The 17,063-nt window shown below is 50.0% G+C and overlaps 1 long non-coding RNA gene across 2 annotated transcripts in view; it reads left to right on the top strand.

Annotated features, from left to right (window-relative positions):
- Positions 1 to 681: 681 nt before the first annotated feature.
- Positions 682 to 17,063, top strand: part of LOC107539610 (uncharacterized) — a 105,012-nt gene continuing 88,630 nt past the window's right edge. The window contains exons 1-2 of one of the 2 annotated variants that reach the window (XR_001603422.2): positions 682 to 834; positions 11,363 to 11,474. This is a non-coding gene — a long non-coding RNA (uncharacterized LOC107539610). The remainder of the gene's footprint in view (positions 835 to 11,362; positions 11,475 to 17,063) is intronic. The other variant, XR_015714257.1, reaches the window with a different exon arrangement.

Here is a 17,063-nt window from a genome sequence, read left to right as displayed (position 1 = left end):
GCCGCAGCCACCGCCGCCGGGGGTGGGACCGCGCTCGCCCGCCCGCCCCTCTACTCGGGAGAGCGTAAAAGTTTGTCTCGGCTCCAGCATCCCGAGCCTCAACAGGCCCTCAGTAAAGGTGGGAGTAAATGGCCACGCTGTATTGACAGAGGTAGGGTGTGCTTTTTAATACCCGTTCTCACTTTAAATTTCACCAGGGAGGGGTTTGGGAAGCGCTGCGCTTTGGGGGTGCGTTTTGCGCTTTCCAGGCTCTCCAGCCTGCAAGTGGGGAGTTGGCGACCGCTTGGTGAGGAACAACTATTTTAAAGAGCAGAATAAAGGCTTTTGCGTGCCTGCCCCACAGCCCCTCCAGCGCGAATGACGGAGAGACAGTCAATGCGCTCTGCGAGCCGCGGCCCATTGTACGCGGCTGGTGGAAAGGAGGCGACGGGGGCCAGCAGGGGCTCCTTGCCCTGTCCCTCTCCCTCTCCCCAAATAAACGCACTCACGTTTCCTGGTCAGTTAAAAGGTGAAACGAACACGACAAAAAAAAAAAAAAAAAAAAGAGAGAGAGAGAGAGAACAAGAACCAGCTTTCTCTATATACATTCTAAATTTTACTCCCCATACAGTACAGAGACAGCAGGCGAGGGCACGAGAGGCAGCAGGCAGAGAGGGAGACAGAGGAGGAATGCGAACGAGGAGAGAGACCGGGCGCGTGGAAGCGGAGGCGAGAGCGAGCGCCAGGGACTCGAGGGTCCGCTGCACGCCGGGTCCTCAGGCCCAGCCGCCCTCGGACCTTGGACTGTGAGTCGTGGGCACCGGAAGCGAGACTCCGCCAAGTCCTGCCCATCAGGCAAGTAACGCAACGATTATTGTTTCTTTTGAACTCGGGGTCGCCGCGCCGGCAGGCCAGGAGGCAGCCCCGGCTCCAGTGGCCTCCGTAGGCCGGGGCCGGGGTCCGGGCGGCCGGGGCGGGACCGGGAGAACTTTCCGCGGGGCCGCTCGGGAGCTGCCCTCACGCGGCCTCCGTCCGGCTGCGCGGAGGCGGGGAGAGCGGGCGCGGCGCCGCCGCGGAGCTGAGGATCTTGCAGCCGAGCGTTAGTCCAAATTCAAAACAGGTCTCCCCCCTACTCCACCCTCTACCCCCCACCCCCCAACCGAGGGGAAACAGCGACAGGGCCTCCAGAGCAGGGGCGAGGGACGGGGGACAGGGGACCGGCAGATTTTGCGCCCCGCCGCTGCCGAGCTCGAGCCGCGGTGGAGCCGGGGGCAGAGTCGCGCGGGCCCGGCCCTGTGGCCCGCACGCTGCCGGGCTGCGGTCGGGGCCTGGCGAGCTCGGCTCTGGCCGCCCACCTGCGGGCGCCGTTAGTAACGGGATCCCCTAACGTAACACGATCGATGGCTGCCTGTTTGATGTGGGCGATAGTGTCAGCGGATTAAAAGGGACACCAAGCCGCTCTCCCCAGCAGAGCCCGCGGCGGCGCGGCGGCGGTGAGAGCGCGCGATCCGCAGCCCCGCAGCCCCGCCAGCCTCCGCGCCCGGAGCTGGAGGGCGGAGGGCGGGGAGGGGGTCACCTCGCGGGGGTGGGGACCGAGGGGGCGTGTGTGAAAGGAAGAGCCTGAATTAAACCTACGACAGCGCTCTCTTCCGCGCAGGGCAGGGGCGCGCGTTTGCGTCAGAGGGCGCGCGGGGCGGGCGCGGGGCGGGCGCGCGGGGGGCGGGGGCAGCCGACTCCGAGCGTCTCCCCCCGGCTTGGTGGGCGCGGGAACGAGGCGGCGGAGCAGGGTTGGCCTCGGTGCGGCCGCGGAGGCTGGGGGCGAGGCTTGGCGCGAGAAGGAGCTGAAACTTGACGGGAGCGGCGGCGCGCACCCGCCCTCACTGCGGGCCCCTCCTGCCAGCCCCGCACTGAACTTCCAAATTTGGAAGAGGCCCTTGGGATCCCGCGTGACCCTAGGGATGCGGAGACGCGCTGCCCCCTCCCGAAGGAAGGGAGGGAGGGGCACACAGCCCGGGCCCGGGGCCCGGAGGGTGGATGCTGGGGTGGCGGTGCTCGGAGCAGTGCAAACCCTCGGCTTTTCCGAGCAGGGGAACAAATGCACCAACTTTGTCGCGAAACGGGGCAGGAAGAAACCTAAGCTTTTGGAGGAGAGGCGCTGTCCCCTTCGGGGACTCGTTCGGCCCAAGCGGCACTCGGGGCTCAGTTTCTCTTCCCGACCCTGTGCTCCTTGACCCCGTCTTCACACCCGCGGAGCGCCCCCACCAGTGCTCGCAACCCCACCAGCAAAATGGCTTCCGCCGAGGGTTTGGGGTCCTGGGGACTCCTGGGGGCTCTGGCTTAGTCTCTACGAGGCTTTCATCTGTTACTGGTTCAACCCGGAGCACCGGTCCTAGGGCCTGTGCTCCCTGCGCTCAATCGGGGGATGATGATACTCTTGTTCGGTAGGGCACCGAATAGAAAAGTGGTCATGTTTTGCGGAAGCATGTAGGTCCCCCAATTGTGCAGTTCCACACACGCGTCCAGGCACACAGCTGCCGCAGCAGAAAGCAGAAAACGCAGTTGCAATTTCCCTCCCATCTTTCACCCGTCCTCTCTTCAAATCTGTCTCCCTTTTTGCACAAGTGAGACTTTGAACTGAATCTCTCAGCCTGTGGACTTGGCTGTTGGACCCAGACCGCTGTGGCCCTTTCCTCAGCGCCCTGCTCGAGAACGCCAGCCCTGCGGCCGTGTCTGCTCGGCCCTCTCCAGGGCCTCTCCTGGTGAGGCCGGTTTAGGGACCGGAAAAGCCTCGCGAGGGCCTGGACTCCTGGGCCTCCTTTCTCACGTCTTCCTCTGCCTTACTCTTCCCTGCAGGCCAGTTCAGTGCAGTCTCCAGTGTGGTCCACCAAAGAAACGAAGAGAAGGAATCCCTCTCTTCCGAGAGAGGAATCAGGCTTATAATGCCCCTTTTGGATTGCTAGAGTCGTGGCCTGCCCTTAATCACCTTATAAAAGACCTTCCACACAACCCTTGATCTCTCCTAGCCAGCCAGCCAGTAAACAGTTGTGACCTGGTGGGAGGAGAGAAGCAGAGATCTGTGGCTGCACGTACAGGGTCGACTTGCATTCCAGGCCCCAGAGTCTGGATCTAAGCAGACCTTCCAACTGAGGAATATCCCCCTCCCCAATATCTTTCTTTTGAAGAATGCTGAACCATTCTTTGCTAATCCTATGACCTCTTTGATATTGGTATTTTGCTTTCCCCAAACTCACTGGGTCATTCATTTTGGCTTTTTGGTAAATTACACTGAACAAAGGTGTCCTTGTAAAAACGTTTTCTAAATCTAGTTCAAGAGCCCTGAGACCCTACAAATGACCAGATATGTGTAGAAAATTCTCTCCCATACCTCTTCCCTACCCTCTAAATCATTAAAAATGGTATTATTCTGTTTAGTGAGACCACAGAACAGAAAGAACCCTGTTTTATCAAGCCCATCTGGAGAGATGAACATGCCTGCAATCACTGGGAGAAAGGTCAGTTATTCTGATCTTACTGCAGACCTTTCCCAAAGAGCTTATTTTAAAGGTGCCGAATCAATTAGTCTCCCTTGGCATGAGATTAAGGCTGGGAAGGACGCAGTTGAAGATGTATTTAACATGGTCTTGCATAGATATTTTGAAGAAAAGGGAGGAGAGACCCACTGGAATGCCTGCCTAATGTTTTGAACTTATTAAAAACCAAACAAAAACAAACAAACAAAAGCCTCGCCTATGTCAGAAACTCCCCTCCCAAAAGATTGAACTCAGTCTGTGGCTTCCCAGCAGTAAAAAGTTCTGTTCTTTGACAACATGAAAACAAGGGTGGAAAGGCCAAGTTGGGAGTGGCTTTTGCCTCGCTGCTTGCGCTCAAGCAGTTCACATAGGTGAACCTGGGATCCAGCAGACTCCCATACTCACTGTCACTCTGGTAGCCTGGGTATTTCTTCTTTGACACCTTTGGGTGGAAACACCCAGAGATAGGTGCTTCACTTTAGAAGAGGTTTAGCTTTCTATCACGAACCGGCCATTTAAAGCGCATGTTTTGGAAGACAGAGATAAGGGAAGCACTTTGGTTTTCTGCTTGGGTCCCAAGTCACAAGGCCCAGGAGTAGCCATGGGAGGATGTCAGGAGAGAGAGTATTGACCTCTGGATGCAGAATGAGCCTTTTATAGGAAGAAGAGTGACAATCATTCCTAGCACATCAGTGAAAGGGGGAGGGCAGATACTTACTTTTTGTAAAAACCAAGTCATAGCTAGCTAAATGCATTTATGCAAAAAAGAAAGAAGCAACTGGAGACCTCTATGTTATAAAACGTATTTTAAATGCCCAACTTGAGTGAAGAAAGACTGCAAGCCTCTTCCCAAAGAAAAGGGGTTGGATTCGGATGAAAAGTTTTGGGTTTGAAATGAGTTTGAGGCTTGTTAAAGTACCCTGACAATACCATCAACTACACTATATAATCATTTTCCTTAATAATTACCTGTCAGAACACAGATTTCTTTTACTACAGGATTAGCCCATCAGAAGTAGATTTGAGTCGGACCTTCATCGATTAAGGACTGCTCAAATATGTCTGAGTTTTTAATGTCACTTTCTTCACTGCCTATAAAATAAACTAGTGGGAAAGTACTGGCTCACAGAGCCAGCAGATCTGTTGGTAACTACCGTCATGCTTCACTTGTATCTACCTATCAGGAAGTTGATCTAAATAATAAACCTAACGTTTCCTTCTAAACTGTCAGTGGAAAGATATGTTTATTACAGTGTCCTCCATCAGTCTCCATCGGCCAGGAGAGAGGGGATTTAGGTAAAGTTTAGATGTGCAAGGATGACTGTAGTACACCCCTGAAACAAACCCCACGGAGCAGTAAATAATTGGGCCCTCTGTTACGCTATGCATATTTCATTTACCCATTTCAGAAGTGGATAATAAACGTAGCCCATCTATGGGAGGAGTTAATGAGGTATTCCAAATGCATGATCTAACAAAACTCCAGGACAGTTCTATGTTTTATTGTTAACCGTTTGCATGAAATCTTCTGAAGCTGAAAAGAAAAAGGAAAGGGCTTTTGTGTCAGTTGATCCTTGGCTAGTCTAGGGCTCAGGTTGGTGTGAAAGGGACAAGGAGGTCACTTGAAATCTCCTTTTATCTACTCTTATTTTCTCTCTGGATCAGCAACTTTGAATAGACATCTTCTAATCGCTCTTAATGGAAAGAAACTATGGGAGCAACGAAACTGCCTTTAGAAGTGAATGCATGTGTGTGGACAGCTAGCTAAGTCTGCATAGACGACATCTCCACGCACACGTGCTTAGAGCTTTTTGGGGGTGCATGATGTCTATGTAAATGTCTCCCACACATTCGGTGGGCTGTGGATCGGGAGGGTTCTGTCTGCCCTTATACACAGTATGCACACACGCGCCCATATCAGGAGTCCCTACCAAGTCTAGGTGATGCTTTCAGCTGGCCCTTCCTTCAGCTTTTTCTTACCCTCGCTCTCGGGATGCTTCTAGAAAAGCAGCAAATAATTGAGAACACGATGGACAGCCTTTTAGTGAAGACATCTTATTTCAACTGGAAGCCACACTGACGGAAGGGTTTCTCTTCAAGGGTGGAGATTGTGTGACAGGTGGGAGGTGATGGGGTGAGACGAGACTATTACTTTCAAGTTCTCCCCAACATTTTTTCTTTTGGGTCTTTCTTGGAATTGATTTGGTTAAAACACAATATGTAAGTGGAAAACAAGAGTCTGACATTAGGCAACTTAATAGTTTTTCTTACTACAGATTTATATCTCCAAATCTTTGAAGCTGAGCAATTGATTACAATTTGTTTTGAAATTAGAATTATTTTAGTTAAGTCTCATATGCTGACTAAAATACCACCTAAGTTGTCTTCTTTAGGTGTTATATTTACTTCAAAAAGGAGAAACAGCCCTCAGGTTGTTAAGTATGAATGGCTAGCCAGAAAAGGACATTTGATTTCTAGGACTGAAAGCACTGGGCTTTACCTCCTGAGAAGCGCCCCCCCCCCCCAAGCCCTATATTCTTCTGAGTAAAATTCGAATTGCTCCCAGAGCCTGGGACACTTAGCTATAAATTCCTGTCAGGGAATACTTGGTTACCAGGGCTACAGGTCCCCATCTCAACCTGCCAGCCTTCCCACCCCCTGCTGCAGATGCTGAGACCCACGGCTGTCTGGGCTGGGACCTTGAGCCCCCCCCCCCCCCCAGAGATCACAGTTCCAAAGTTCGAGGTTGGGTGGGAGAGGATTAATCCCTTTTAACTTCTTTCCTTCCCTCCCTCCATTCTGAAAACCTACGGATAGTTTCCCGGGGTTTCCTGGTGAATAGGAGGTAGGAGCCGCCCTGTCCAATAAAGATTAAATTAAGTAGAAGAATCCCAGCCGCTGGATATTTGGAAGCTCCGATGGGACATCAAACCAACGTTTAACACATTTTTTCCACTCACTGTGCACAAATCTTGGACCCGTTGGGCTTAACTTAAGAAAGGAGAGAAAAAGATAGGAAAGAAGGAAGGGAAAAAGAAAAAAAATAAACCAAAACAAAGAAAAAAGTCATAGAGAGACTCTAGTTTCAAGGGGAGCAGTGGCCTTGTGCTCAGAGAGGCTGAAGGCAAAAGTTCGGCTTCCTGACCTTTCTAGCCTTTTCTCTCCCTGAACCACTCCAAGAATTGGAGGCCCTTCTTCCAGCTGAGGGCTTGGGATTTTGCTGTTTTGGCTGGTTTTGAACCTTCGTTTATCCTTTAGGGACAGTTTCATGGCCTAGGATCAGAAGGGGTGTGCAGGAGGAGAGGTGCACTCAGAGCCGTCACCTCCTCTCTGCTTTTTTTTTTTTTTAAACTAAGGTTTTGGTTGCGGGAACTGACCAGTTTCCTTTAGCTACTGCCCAGCAGGAGAAACAATGGCTTTCTCTGTCAGCTGCATTCAGCCTGCTGGACACTGACCTTGAAGCTGAGGCGGGGCCAGACGCTTCCTCCCCTGGGGAACCAGCCCAACCCCAAAATATTGGCCTCTCAGCTCCCACCTGCTCCACTGGTCCCAGGGCACAGTCCGGAGGGGCAAAAGGCAAATCCCTTTGTGGCAATGGCTCCTCCGTGCAAATACAACACTGAATAAATTAACCTCAAACCAGCTAGTTGGGGTGTAGTAGTTTAGCAGGACTAATTGCAGACAATGGAGCTGAAATGACTTTTCCAATTAGCTGCTGGTTGGAGTTTAGTTGGAGGAACTGTCAGCTTCAACGATGGGTAATTGCTTTATTGCTCACAAAACTATCATCTATTTAGAACATATGTGCTAATTACTCTGGATGGGCGTCGAAAAAGAGACCATAAATCTAATAGCACTTAAAAAAGTCTTTGGTGCTTGTAAGCAACCCCAGCGCCTGCACGGTCTTGGGCCCAGGTTGGCGTGATGGATGGCTGTCTTTCAGAGAGGCGACGGTTTGGACTGGAGGCGGGCTGGGATGCTCTGGTCAAATCGCCTGTGCAGGAGAGGCAGCGACCAGCGCAGGCTGTGCCCAGGCGATAAATCACTGTCGTCAAAACCAGTCCCCTCTTTAGCCCTGCACTTTTTTTTTTTTTTCTTTTCATTTTTGCAAAAGATTACTTCAGAAATCTTTTAATTGGATTATGCTGGGAAATTAATCTCCTTTAGCCTTGGCTAAATTTGCGGCCACTGTCGGGAGGAGAGCGGAAAAAGCTGTAAGCACGTGTGTGTAGAGATGTGACCCTGTGCAAACTTCGCTAGCTGTCCCCACGCATGTGTGCACTTCTGGGTCACTGCAGCGAGGGCCGCGTCCTCTGGTCCCTTTCCGCCTCGGCCCTCCAGGGTCTCGCAGCTGTGTGCGACAGCCGTGCCCCAAGTCCTGGGGACTGACGGGGGGTGAGAAAGGAGGGAAGACACATCTGGGCGGAAGGCCGCGGCGGTCCCCGGTGATCCCCTTTGTCTTCAACGCCACGCTTCCGTCCCGGTTCCCTAGCTCCATACGCAGCCTCCCCACGGCACCGCGCGTTCCTCCACACGGGGTTCTGGGGGCCAGGTACCGGGGAAGCGGGGGCTGGACGGCGGGAAGAGGAAGGAGGGTGTGTCGCTGGAGGGCTGCCAGGTAAACTCCTGCTGTGCTCTCTGCCTCCCGCACCCCCAGCCCCCTTCTGTGCAAAAGCCCCGGGTCCGCTCTCGGTGTTTCCCCCGACACGCTGTGGAGTCACCTCCCCTGGACAGGTGCAGCGCGTGAGGCCTGGGAGCCAGGGAGGCCCCCACCCCCGGCGCGCCCGTTCCCGCAGCGCGGGCGCGGGCCTTCGCAGCCTGGCGCAGGGTCCTCGGCGCGGCCCCGCGCGGCTCCGGCCGCTGGGCAGAGGCTGCCCGCCGGGTCCCCCCGGCCGCGCACCTCAGCGGGGGATGGAACATCTGCCTGAAACGGGATATCTACTTTTGCAGCTCAGTTTAGCTCCTAATAGCAGCCCTCCGAGGTGTGGTTAATTGATGGGGATAAAGGCGTAATGACTTGTCCGGGAGACGCCAGTGATCCTTTGATATACTTTTAAAAGAACGCCAACCACCCCAAACCCTGGCGAGTCGCTGCTGGGTGGGAGGGCGGGAGGAGGCCCCGGAGGCAGGAAAAGCCGCCCTCGTGCAGTTTCCTTCTAGGGGCGCCAGGGAGGGGTGAGCCCTGGCTCTCGGGGCCGCGGCCCCTGGGAACCGCCAGGGCGCGCAGCTCCGGCCGCCCGGGTGGTCGCGCGGTGACAGGGAGCCGGGCGCTGCGAGGACCCGGCGAGCTCGGCGGCGCAGGTGACCCGCCCGAGAGGCGGGGAGGAGCCCGGAGCCGGGCGAGCGCCGCCCTTCCCGGGGCTCGGTCATCCCAGCAGCCCTTCCCTCGCGCGGGGCCGGGTGCCCACGGGACTGGTGCCTCCGGCTGCCCTCCCCCCCGGCCAGAGCTCCCCCTCGGCCGGGGTGAGCGGAACGGTCAAGTGGCCGAGCTCGGCGGCAACTCGCGGGGTTCCGCTGAAGGGACAGCCTCAGAGGAACCCCAGCGCTAGGACGGAGGCAGGCGCTGGTGTGTGTGCGTGCGTGCGTGCGTGTGTGTGTGAGTGTGTGTGAGTGTGAGTGTGTGAGTGTGTGAGTGTGTGTGTGAGTGTGAGTGTGTGTGTGAGTGTGTGTATGTGAGTGTGTGTGCGAGTGTGTGTGTGAGTGAGTGTGTGTGTGAGTGTGTGTGTGAGTGTGTGTGTGAGTGTGTGTGTGAGTGTGTGTGTGTGGCCCCGAGCCGCAGAGCCTGAGCCCAGCAGCCCCTGAGCACGTGGCGGTGTTTTGCGGGTCAGCCCAGAGCCCCGGGCAGAGCGTCCTGAGATTTGCAGGGTCGCGCCGCGGGTCAGAGCGGCCTGCGCACCACGCGCGGACTCCCCTTCGGTCCGCCACTTCTGGGCGCCTTCCCCTTTTCTCGCCTGATTTCCCTTTGCTCAGTTCTAGTGTAGTCTCCAGAGGGCCAAAGTGGTGTATTACACGGCTCAAGCCCCCAACTCAGGGTCACACAAGCACTAAAATGAAAAAAAAAATAAAAAAATCAGATCGCCTTTCCTATTTGCAAAGGGGCCCCCTCCGGGTCCAGGCGGTGGTGTCCGGGGCAGGTTATGCGAGCACCTCGTTTACGCGTTGAGAGGGGGTAACCTTGATGCTTCCGCCCTGAGCTCCCTCTGGAAACGGGAGGAGGAATGACTCCAGTCACAGGCCGTATTTTACTGCATTGAGAGATCGCAGGTGTTTGGGCGGCTGCCCTTCTCTGCCCTCCTCCCTGGGCCCACATAACAGGGACGAGAGTCCCAAGAAACTTAATCTCCCCAAACCCTCTTGTGGGGAAGGCGCGCGTTGTCACGGGGCGACGCTTTGGGGTCAAGGACTTGAAGAAATGCAATTAAGGGTCCCAGCCCGCGGCGCAGGGCCGCCTCGGGGGGCCGTGTCCTTCCACCCTCCCGTCCGACCTCGTCTCGGGTGGTTCTCCCTCTGCGAGGTCGAGGGCGTCCGCACTCACTGCCGCTTAGCCGTGGAGCCCCCGTGACCCCCACGGCCCCAGCCAGGGGGCCCTGCAAGGCCGTGTCAGGGACGGGGTCAGGGACACGGTCCCGGGTCCAGGCCGAGCTCTGCCGAGCGGCTCCGGCTCAGGGGCTCCAGGCCGGGATGCCGTCCGTGACCTGGCGGCAGGTCCCCGAGGCTTTCTGGAGGCCTGCGGTCTTCCAGCCGCCGGGGCCCCGAGGTGCCTGTGGCAGCCCCTGGTCCCCTGAGCGCTGGGATCAGCGTGGTCCCGGGCGCCGCGGGGGGGGGGGGAGTGGCGGGGGGGGGGAGTGGCGGGGGGGGCACCGTCCCTTCTGCAGCAGGGGCCCCACTCCCGGGCTTCTCTTCCTGTCCTCACCCCAGAGGGGCGCTTTCTCTCCAAAGGACTCTGCGCCCTGCGAATCGGGCTGCGGGGTAAGGGCCCCGGGGCCCCTCCACTCCTTCCCTCGAGGCCCGGGAACCCGACCCCGGGCTGGGTGCGGGCGCGAGCAGCTGCGGGAGGCGAGGCCCACATCTGGGCGCGAGGCCTGGTTCTCCCGGTGGCCTGCGGGCCTCGACGCGCGGGTGGCGCCGGGCGCAGGGAGGGGCCCGGGCGCGGGTGGGCGCTCAGGGACCTGGTCGGACGGCGGGAGCTGTGCTCCCAAGCGGTGCTCGGTGCGCTGAAGGCCGCACCCCGCGAGCGACCGCAGCGGCCAAGGCCCAGGCCTGCGCCGGGGGAGGTTCAAGAAAGGAGCGGGGCGCGACCGGGGGGTGGCGCACGCTCCCCGAACCCCGCGCCCTCGGCCCGGGTCGGCGCTGGCAGTTGACTCCCCTGAGGTCGGCGCCGCAAACCTCTTCGGCAGGGGCCGGGGTGTGTGTGTGTGTGTGTGTGGCGGGGGGGCTCTGCCCGACGCTGTCAGGTTCAGGGACCCGCCGTCGAAGGAGCGACCTTGCTCGGCCGCCCCCTCCCCTCCCGGCGCCGCCCCGGGTCGGCCCAGCCTCGGGCGGCGGGGCGGCTGCGGGCCCAGAGGGGTCGCTGGCCTGGCCTGGGGCGCGGCTGGAAGCCTCAACCCGGGGTTTCTAGTGTAAGGAGGAGCTTGGGCTGGAGAAGCTGGAAAGTCAGTGGGAGGCGACTGTGGCCGGAGGCGGTTTTGAAAACATCCGTCTGCAAAGCGAGAACAGCCCTGGGAAACTGCTGTGTAGTTCATTTAAAAAAGAGTTTGGGAGAAGAGTTTTCCTAGAGATTGTTTTGTAATCTCTCAAATGAGAAGGCTGGTATGTGTCTCACCAGCAGCGCGCTGAACCCTATCTTCCTTCAGACAGGGACTGAGCAGCGGAAACACCACCGCCCTCCGGCCAAACTCGTGAGGACTGATTGCGGGGGAACTGCTGCTCCAGATGTTGCACTAGAGGCGCTGCAAGTGTGAGCAGGTAACGTGGAGAAGAGTGACACTGTTAACAGAAAGCATCTAATTAACAATGACTTCATTTGATTGGAAGGATGAAAAAGCCTTTTTAAATCAATCCAGATTCACTGGCCTGAGCTCAGCCAGTTTATGAACATGGAGCCTGACTGGGGTCTGCTTTCTCTCAAAGATGTCATCCTAGGGGTAATGGCGTAGGTGAAGTCATTTGGTTACACTGTGGAAACTTTTATAGTGCCTTCCTTGGGAATTGAATTCAGTGCTTCTTCATTTTATTAGGAACAGACTGACTCCATCAACTGTGCTCTCCCTGTTTAGAGGCAGGACTGCTTGAAGCAATTAGGTTCACCAATTAGCATAGTTTTACTGACCCCAGCAGCAGCACCGCTTCTTAGATTATCCATTTCTTCAAAGTCAGGGAAAAGCTGGAGCACAACGTGCTTACCAGGTGTCCAGGTTGGGGAAATAAGCCCACAAGCAGGGTAGCACAGCAGCGCAAAAAGCTTTCTAATAGTCCCCAAGTGTTTGTTTCAGCAAATTCAGGTGGATTTTTCTCCCCTTTTCTGATTCTGGATCCCATAATGACCTCCTTACTTTGATATGGCCTTTAAAGCCTCTCCCCTTTGGTTGTATTTTGGCAGAATGGCTTTTGAGGAGGTGAATTTCCCCCTTTCCCTTCTGCCTGCCGGCGTGCTAATGACGCAGTGGAGGAAGTTTGGAAGGTGTGCCTGCAAGACGTTGCTGCCCTCTGTCCACTGCCGCCTCAGTCACTCGGTGGCCAACATCTTAGAAAACGCTTAGGGCCCAGAGCAGGCTGGGAAAGCAGGGGCTTTGCTCTTGCCACTGTCCTGGGTAGTGAAGGGATTGCGTTTACCTCGCTATTTAGTCTCTCTCTCCCCTAAAATATACATTCCTCTGTAAGATTGCACTAGATTAAATTGCTGACAGTTCATCAGTAGCAGCAACAGTGTAATATCCCTAACCTTATTAAATCAATAAATACTAGATCCACGCATTGAATTAAAAATGCAGCAGCATGGCCAGGCATTGCAATCCTGTGGCCATGGACCTCAGAATCGAAGATGCCACTCAGAAATTGACTAGTTATTTATTTAACCTTCTTGTTGGGTTTTGGGTCTGTGATTAGATATTCAAGGTTAACATTCCAGGGACAAGTTTTGCTTGTTTATTTCTTTAAAATCCTTTCCTTTCACTAACTCCTCACACTTAACCATGAAAACGATGCGTACATTTAATAGTAGTAATATACTGTGACTTTATAGTTTTTGTCATTAGTTTTCATCTAGGGAATATAGTTCCATTCAGAATATATTACTCTCATAAGACATACTCAGGTGCATAAATTTCTCCATAAGCACCAATAAGTTTCGATGCATATGTTTTTGTATATGTATAAATAAATATACTCAGTGTGAACGTATGGCTGCACATTGATTATAAGTTTATTTTTAAAAAAGAAACCCCATTTAAATTTATCTTTCAGCACTGTCAACTACAATTAGCCGAAGTGCTATTTATCATTTTAAAACAAGCTATTTATTTATAATCAGATTTGCTTATTGAAGTTTGTTCCTCAAGAGATGAAATTAAAATGCTCAAGTTTCTAAACTTAATACAGTACTTAGGAAGTTATGCACATCTTAAGTGCTTACATTTTACATGTAAAAAAAAGAGACAAAACCTCAAATGTGGATTACCAGGAATTGGTCAGTTAAGTTGTAGATTAGTAGGTAAATTTACAGCTAGTCCCTACTGAAAACTGGGACTGTGCTTAACACCTGGAAGTTTAACAGAAAAAGTGATATTACTCTAGCCGGATGTTTGTTCATACTGATTAATGATGCTAATTGTTTAAAAACATTCACCCCCTATTGATGCCAGCAAGCGTATAAGGTACTGAATTCTGAAGATATAGTCATTGGGCCTTGGGTTTGCCACACTGTGAAAGAAAAAAAATCTTTACTTGACGAAATAGGCAATCAACTGAAATCTATCCTTCTTAAATAAACGGATTCCTCGGTATTTTCCCAGCGTTGGTGTAAGTTGTTGTCTGTGATGTCCCCCAGGGCTCTTTCCCCTGCTCTCTGATTTGGTATATAAAAGCAGCTCTGAATGATGGATTACTGTGTCATTGCAGCCTGCGAAGGATTAATTTGTTTCATTGATTTCTCTTTAGGCAGATTGCCAGAATTTGCTGCTTCCCACCTTTCCTTAAGACTTCTAGAAGTAATAGACAGTAATAGCCTAAGACAAATCAGCTCCTTCTCGTAAAAGTACAATCATGAAACCAGGAGTCCTCCGAAAGCTATGTCAAACTTTTTATTGGCATACTGGGAGAGCAATTAATAGGCTACTTTATTTGCCTTAGAAATATTTTTAATTGAAAAATTTCCTTGACATGGTGACTTAAAACACATTATATTAATAGCTCTTAAGTAAACATTTATAATGTTTACCCTATAAAAATTTTCTCTACTTTGTAAGGAACCTGTTTGACTCAGGATTAAAAATGTGTTGTCTGTGTAAATTGACAAATACTTTTCTTTCTATGCCAGGTTTTAGGATCAAATAACGTATCAATGTAACTTTAAGTCAATTTATCTAAAATATTTATAGGATTACTTGACCCAAAGAATTTTCACAAACTTTGGACAAGGGCAGAGAGTATTAGAGCATAGAAATGGAGTTGTGTAATTGTTTAAAGAAAAAAATAACTTTTTTCTAATTAAAAACTTATTATCTGCTCATAATGGAGAATTTTCAAAAGTTAAAAATGACATTTTGCATATTTTCTCTAAGCCTTTTTCGTCCAAGCAATTATATGTTTTTATGTATTATATATTTATAAAAATATGTAGGTACCACTTTTTATTCTGCTTTTTTCCAGTTGGTGTAGTAAAATGAAAATTTTCCCATATAATGAAAATGATTATTAAAGTAATTTATATTGACTGGATAATGTTTTAACATATATACTTTAATTAATTATTATTCTACTATTGGAGAATTAGATTTTTAATTTTCCACTATAAATAAAGTTATGATGAATAACATTTTAAATAAATCTTTAATCATCCCTGTGGTTATTTCCTTACGATATATTATTAGAATAGAAATTACTTGGACTGAGGGTATAGACTATTTTTTTAAGGTTCTTAATATTGATTGCCAAATTGTTTTCCAGGAAGATTTTTCTGCTTTATACCAGTACTGTTTAAAAAATTTCTCTGTGGAGGCAGCATCCTAGTCATGCTACGTGAGCAAATGAAACAGAACAGCAGTCTTTTCCTTGCGTTCTGAAAGCACTGGTAGTATTTTGCATATACTTAGTCTCTCAGAAGTATTTTCCCAGTGCAGATGTAAAATAGGCTGGTTATACAAATCTATTTGTTTCCCTTCTGTAGTGCTGAAAATTATATTGATTTAATGATCTCAAGTTATACTTTTTATGCAATTAGTTGTGTAGTAAAAACTAATATTGTCATGTGCTAATGTCTTTTTCCCTCTATTGTGCTATGGTAGGAGTCCATGCAATATCAGCAAGTTTATGCTTTTCCTGTGCTTTGCTGAAAGGAAAAAGGAACATCTGTTTCCATTATATATCTGCATCATAATGATAACAATTAAATAGCTATTATGGTAGTATACAGTAAATACAGTTTGCTGAATGACCTATACTTGCTTGTTGGAAAACTTCAGAGATTTCAGAGGCACTTAGTTTTACAGGTAGTTTCATGTAGAGGTTTGGAAAAACCTTTGCTTACTTCAGGTAAATCATTGCAGTTTCTTTTTGTCTCGGTAGAAAAAAAACAAACAAAGAACCTGATGATTGAATACTAGGTTCTCAGATGTTACTCTTGAATATATTTCTCTTAGGCATGTTTAGAGTACATATTATTAATATTTCTCTCAATATTATTTTTTTTTAACATTTAAAAAAATTATTGATTTAAGAGAGAGGAAGGGGGGAGGGAGAGAAATCTTGACTTGTTCCACTTATTTATGCACTGATTAGTTGATCCTTGTATGTGTCCTGACCAGGGATTGAACCCACAACCTTCGCGTATTGGGAGGATGCTCTAACCAACTGAACAATCTGGCCAGAGCCTCTCTTAATATTCTTAAATGAGTTAATCATGGTACTAATGATACAGTTTATTTTGTGTTTTGTGCCATTTGTGTACTGTTTGTATTTTACTAAGCTGAAGATTGGGTATATATATATATATGTGTGTGTGTGTGTGTATATATATATATATATATATATATATAACATATGTGTGTGTGTATATACATACAGCCTATTTCACTCTTTTTCCCCTTATGTTGGGGGGCACAGTAATATTTACCTTTCAGACTCAGCAGGAGAATGTTTGAAACTACACACTATTTCCATTGACCTTTAAAATTCCAGAGAAATGTTTTGGTTAAAGATGTTTTGGTGCTTACTTAAAAAAATGATTATAAAGTAATTAAAACAAAATATCATACGTATAACTCCCTGTACTCCAAACTCAATTTGACAAATAAAATGATACCAGCCCAGTTGAAACTTTTCCTGAAAAGATGATCATCATCCTAAATTCAATGATTATAATCCTTTTTGCCTTGTAAGTACTTTTTTTAGAAATTTGGCATGAGTGACTTGTCCTTTTAAATGACTGGGTATGTTTCTCTGCTTTATTGTCCTTACCTGTGAAGGTGGAGATAGGTCTGCGTGTTTCCTGATGGCCTCCTAGCCACAATTTTAAGAAGTTTTTTATTACCTCTTGTTTTCCGTATGAGACAATAAGACAAAACAAACATAAGGCAGAGGCCCAGAGAAGTTAAGTAACTTGCCCAAAACAGTAGAGTAGATCTTAGAGCTGGGAGTAAAACTCAGTTCTCCTGACTTCCATTCAAGCAGCCTTTTCTTCAGTTCACATTGTCCTCTTTTGGATCCTAGCTGACTGACCACTGCTCTAGACTGTGATGAAAGACTCTCCACACCCAGGCTTGTGTGATTTTGTGATTGTGCATGCAGGAAATGTTTGCCTCTTAGAATATCTTTTCTGTGGGTAAAAACATTGGACCCATCTCAGCCTGGAAGTTACTTATAGAAGAACACTTGCGTCCTGCAGAGCCTGCGGGTCCCTTCTGTGTTTTCTGGACCTTCCTGGAAAGAACGATAGTTTGGGTATAATGAGGCTTCTGATAGGCACCTTGCCTTACAGTTAATTTTCTGGTCTCTTCATTGTAACTGGACCAGGAAAAGAGAGATGGGTACAAATGTCCCTTTATGTGTACATGCATCTAAATTTCAATATATTTTGGCAGTCAGGACTTTAACAAATTACTCTTTTTTTTCCTTCTTTTTTTTTTTTTTTTTTAATATGGCTTATTCTATGGTCAAATCACAAACCACTTTCTGTTTGAAAATGAGTTTGTTTTTTGTTTCTTCTTAGCAGCCAACTTACCAGAGCACTAAAGTGAAAGTAGCACAAATAGAATAATGTAGAAGCACATTTTAAAAATCTCTTTGGAGAAAAACCTGATTCTAAAAATGGCAACTTAGAGTTACATGCGTGTACGTTCT

This window comes from Miniopterus natalensis, chromosome 3, assembly GCF_054644295.1.
Source record: "Miniopterus natalensis isolate mMinNat1 chromosome 3, mMinNat1.hap1, whole genome shotgun sequence".
NCBI lineage: Eukaryota > Metazoa > Chordata > Mammalia > Chiroptera > Miniopteridae > Miniopterus > Miniopterus natalensis.
Note: the sequence above shows the minus strand (reverse complement) of the source record. Positions and strands in the feature narration are given on the sequence as shown.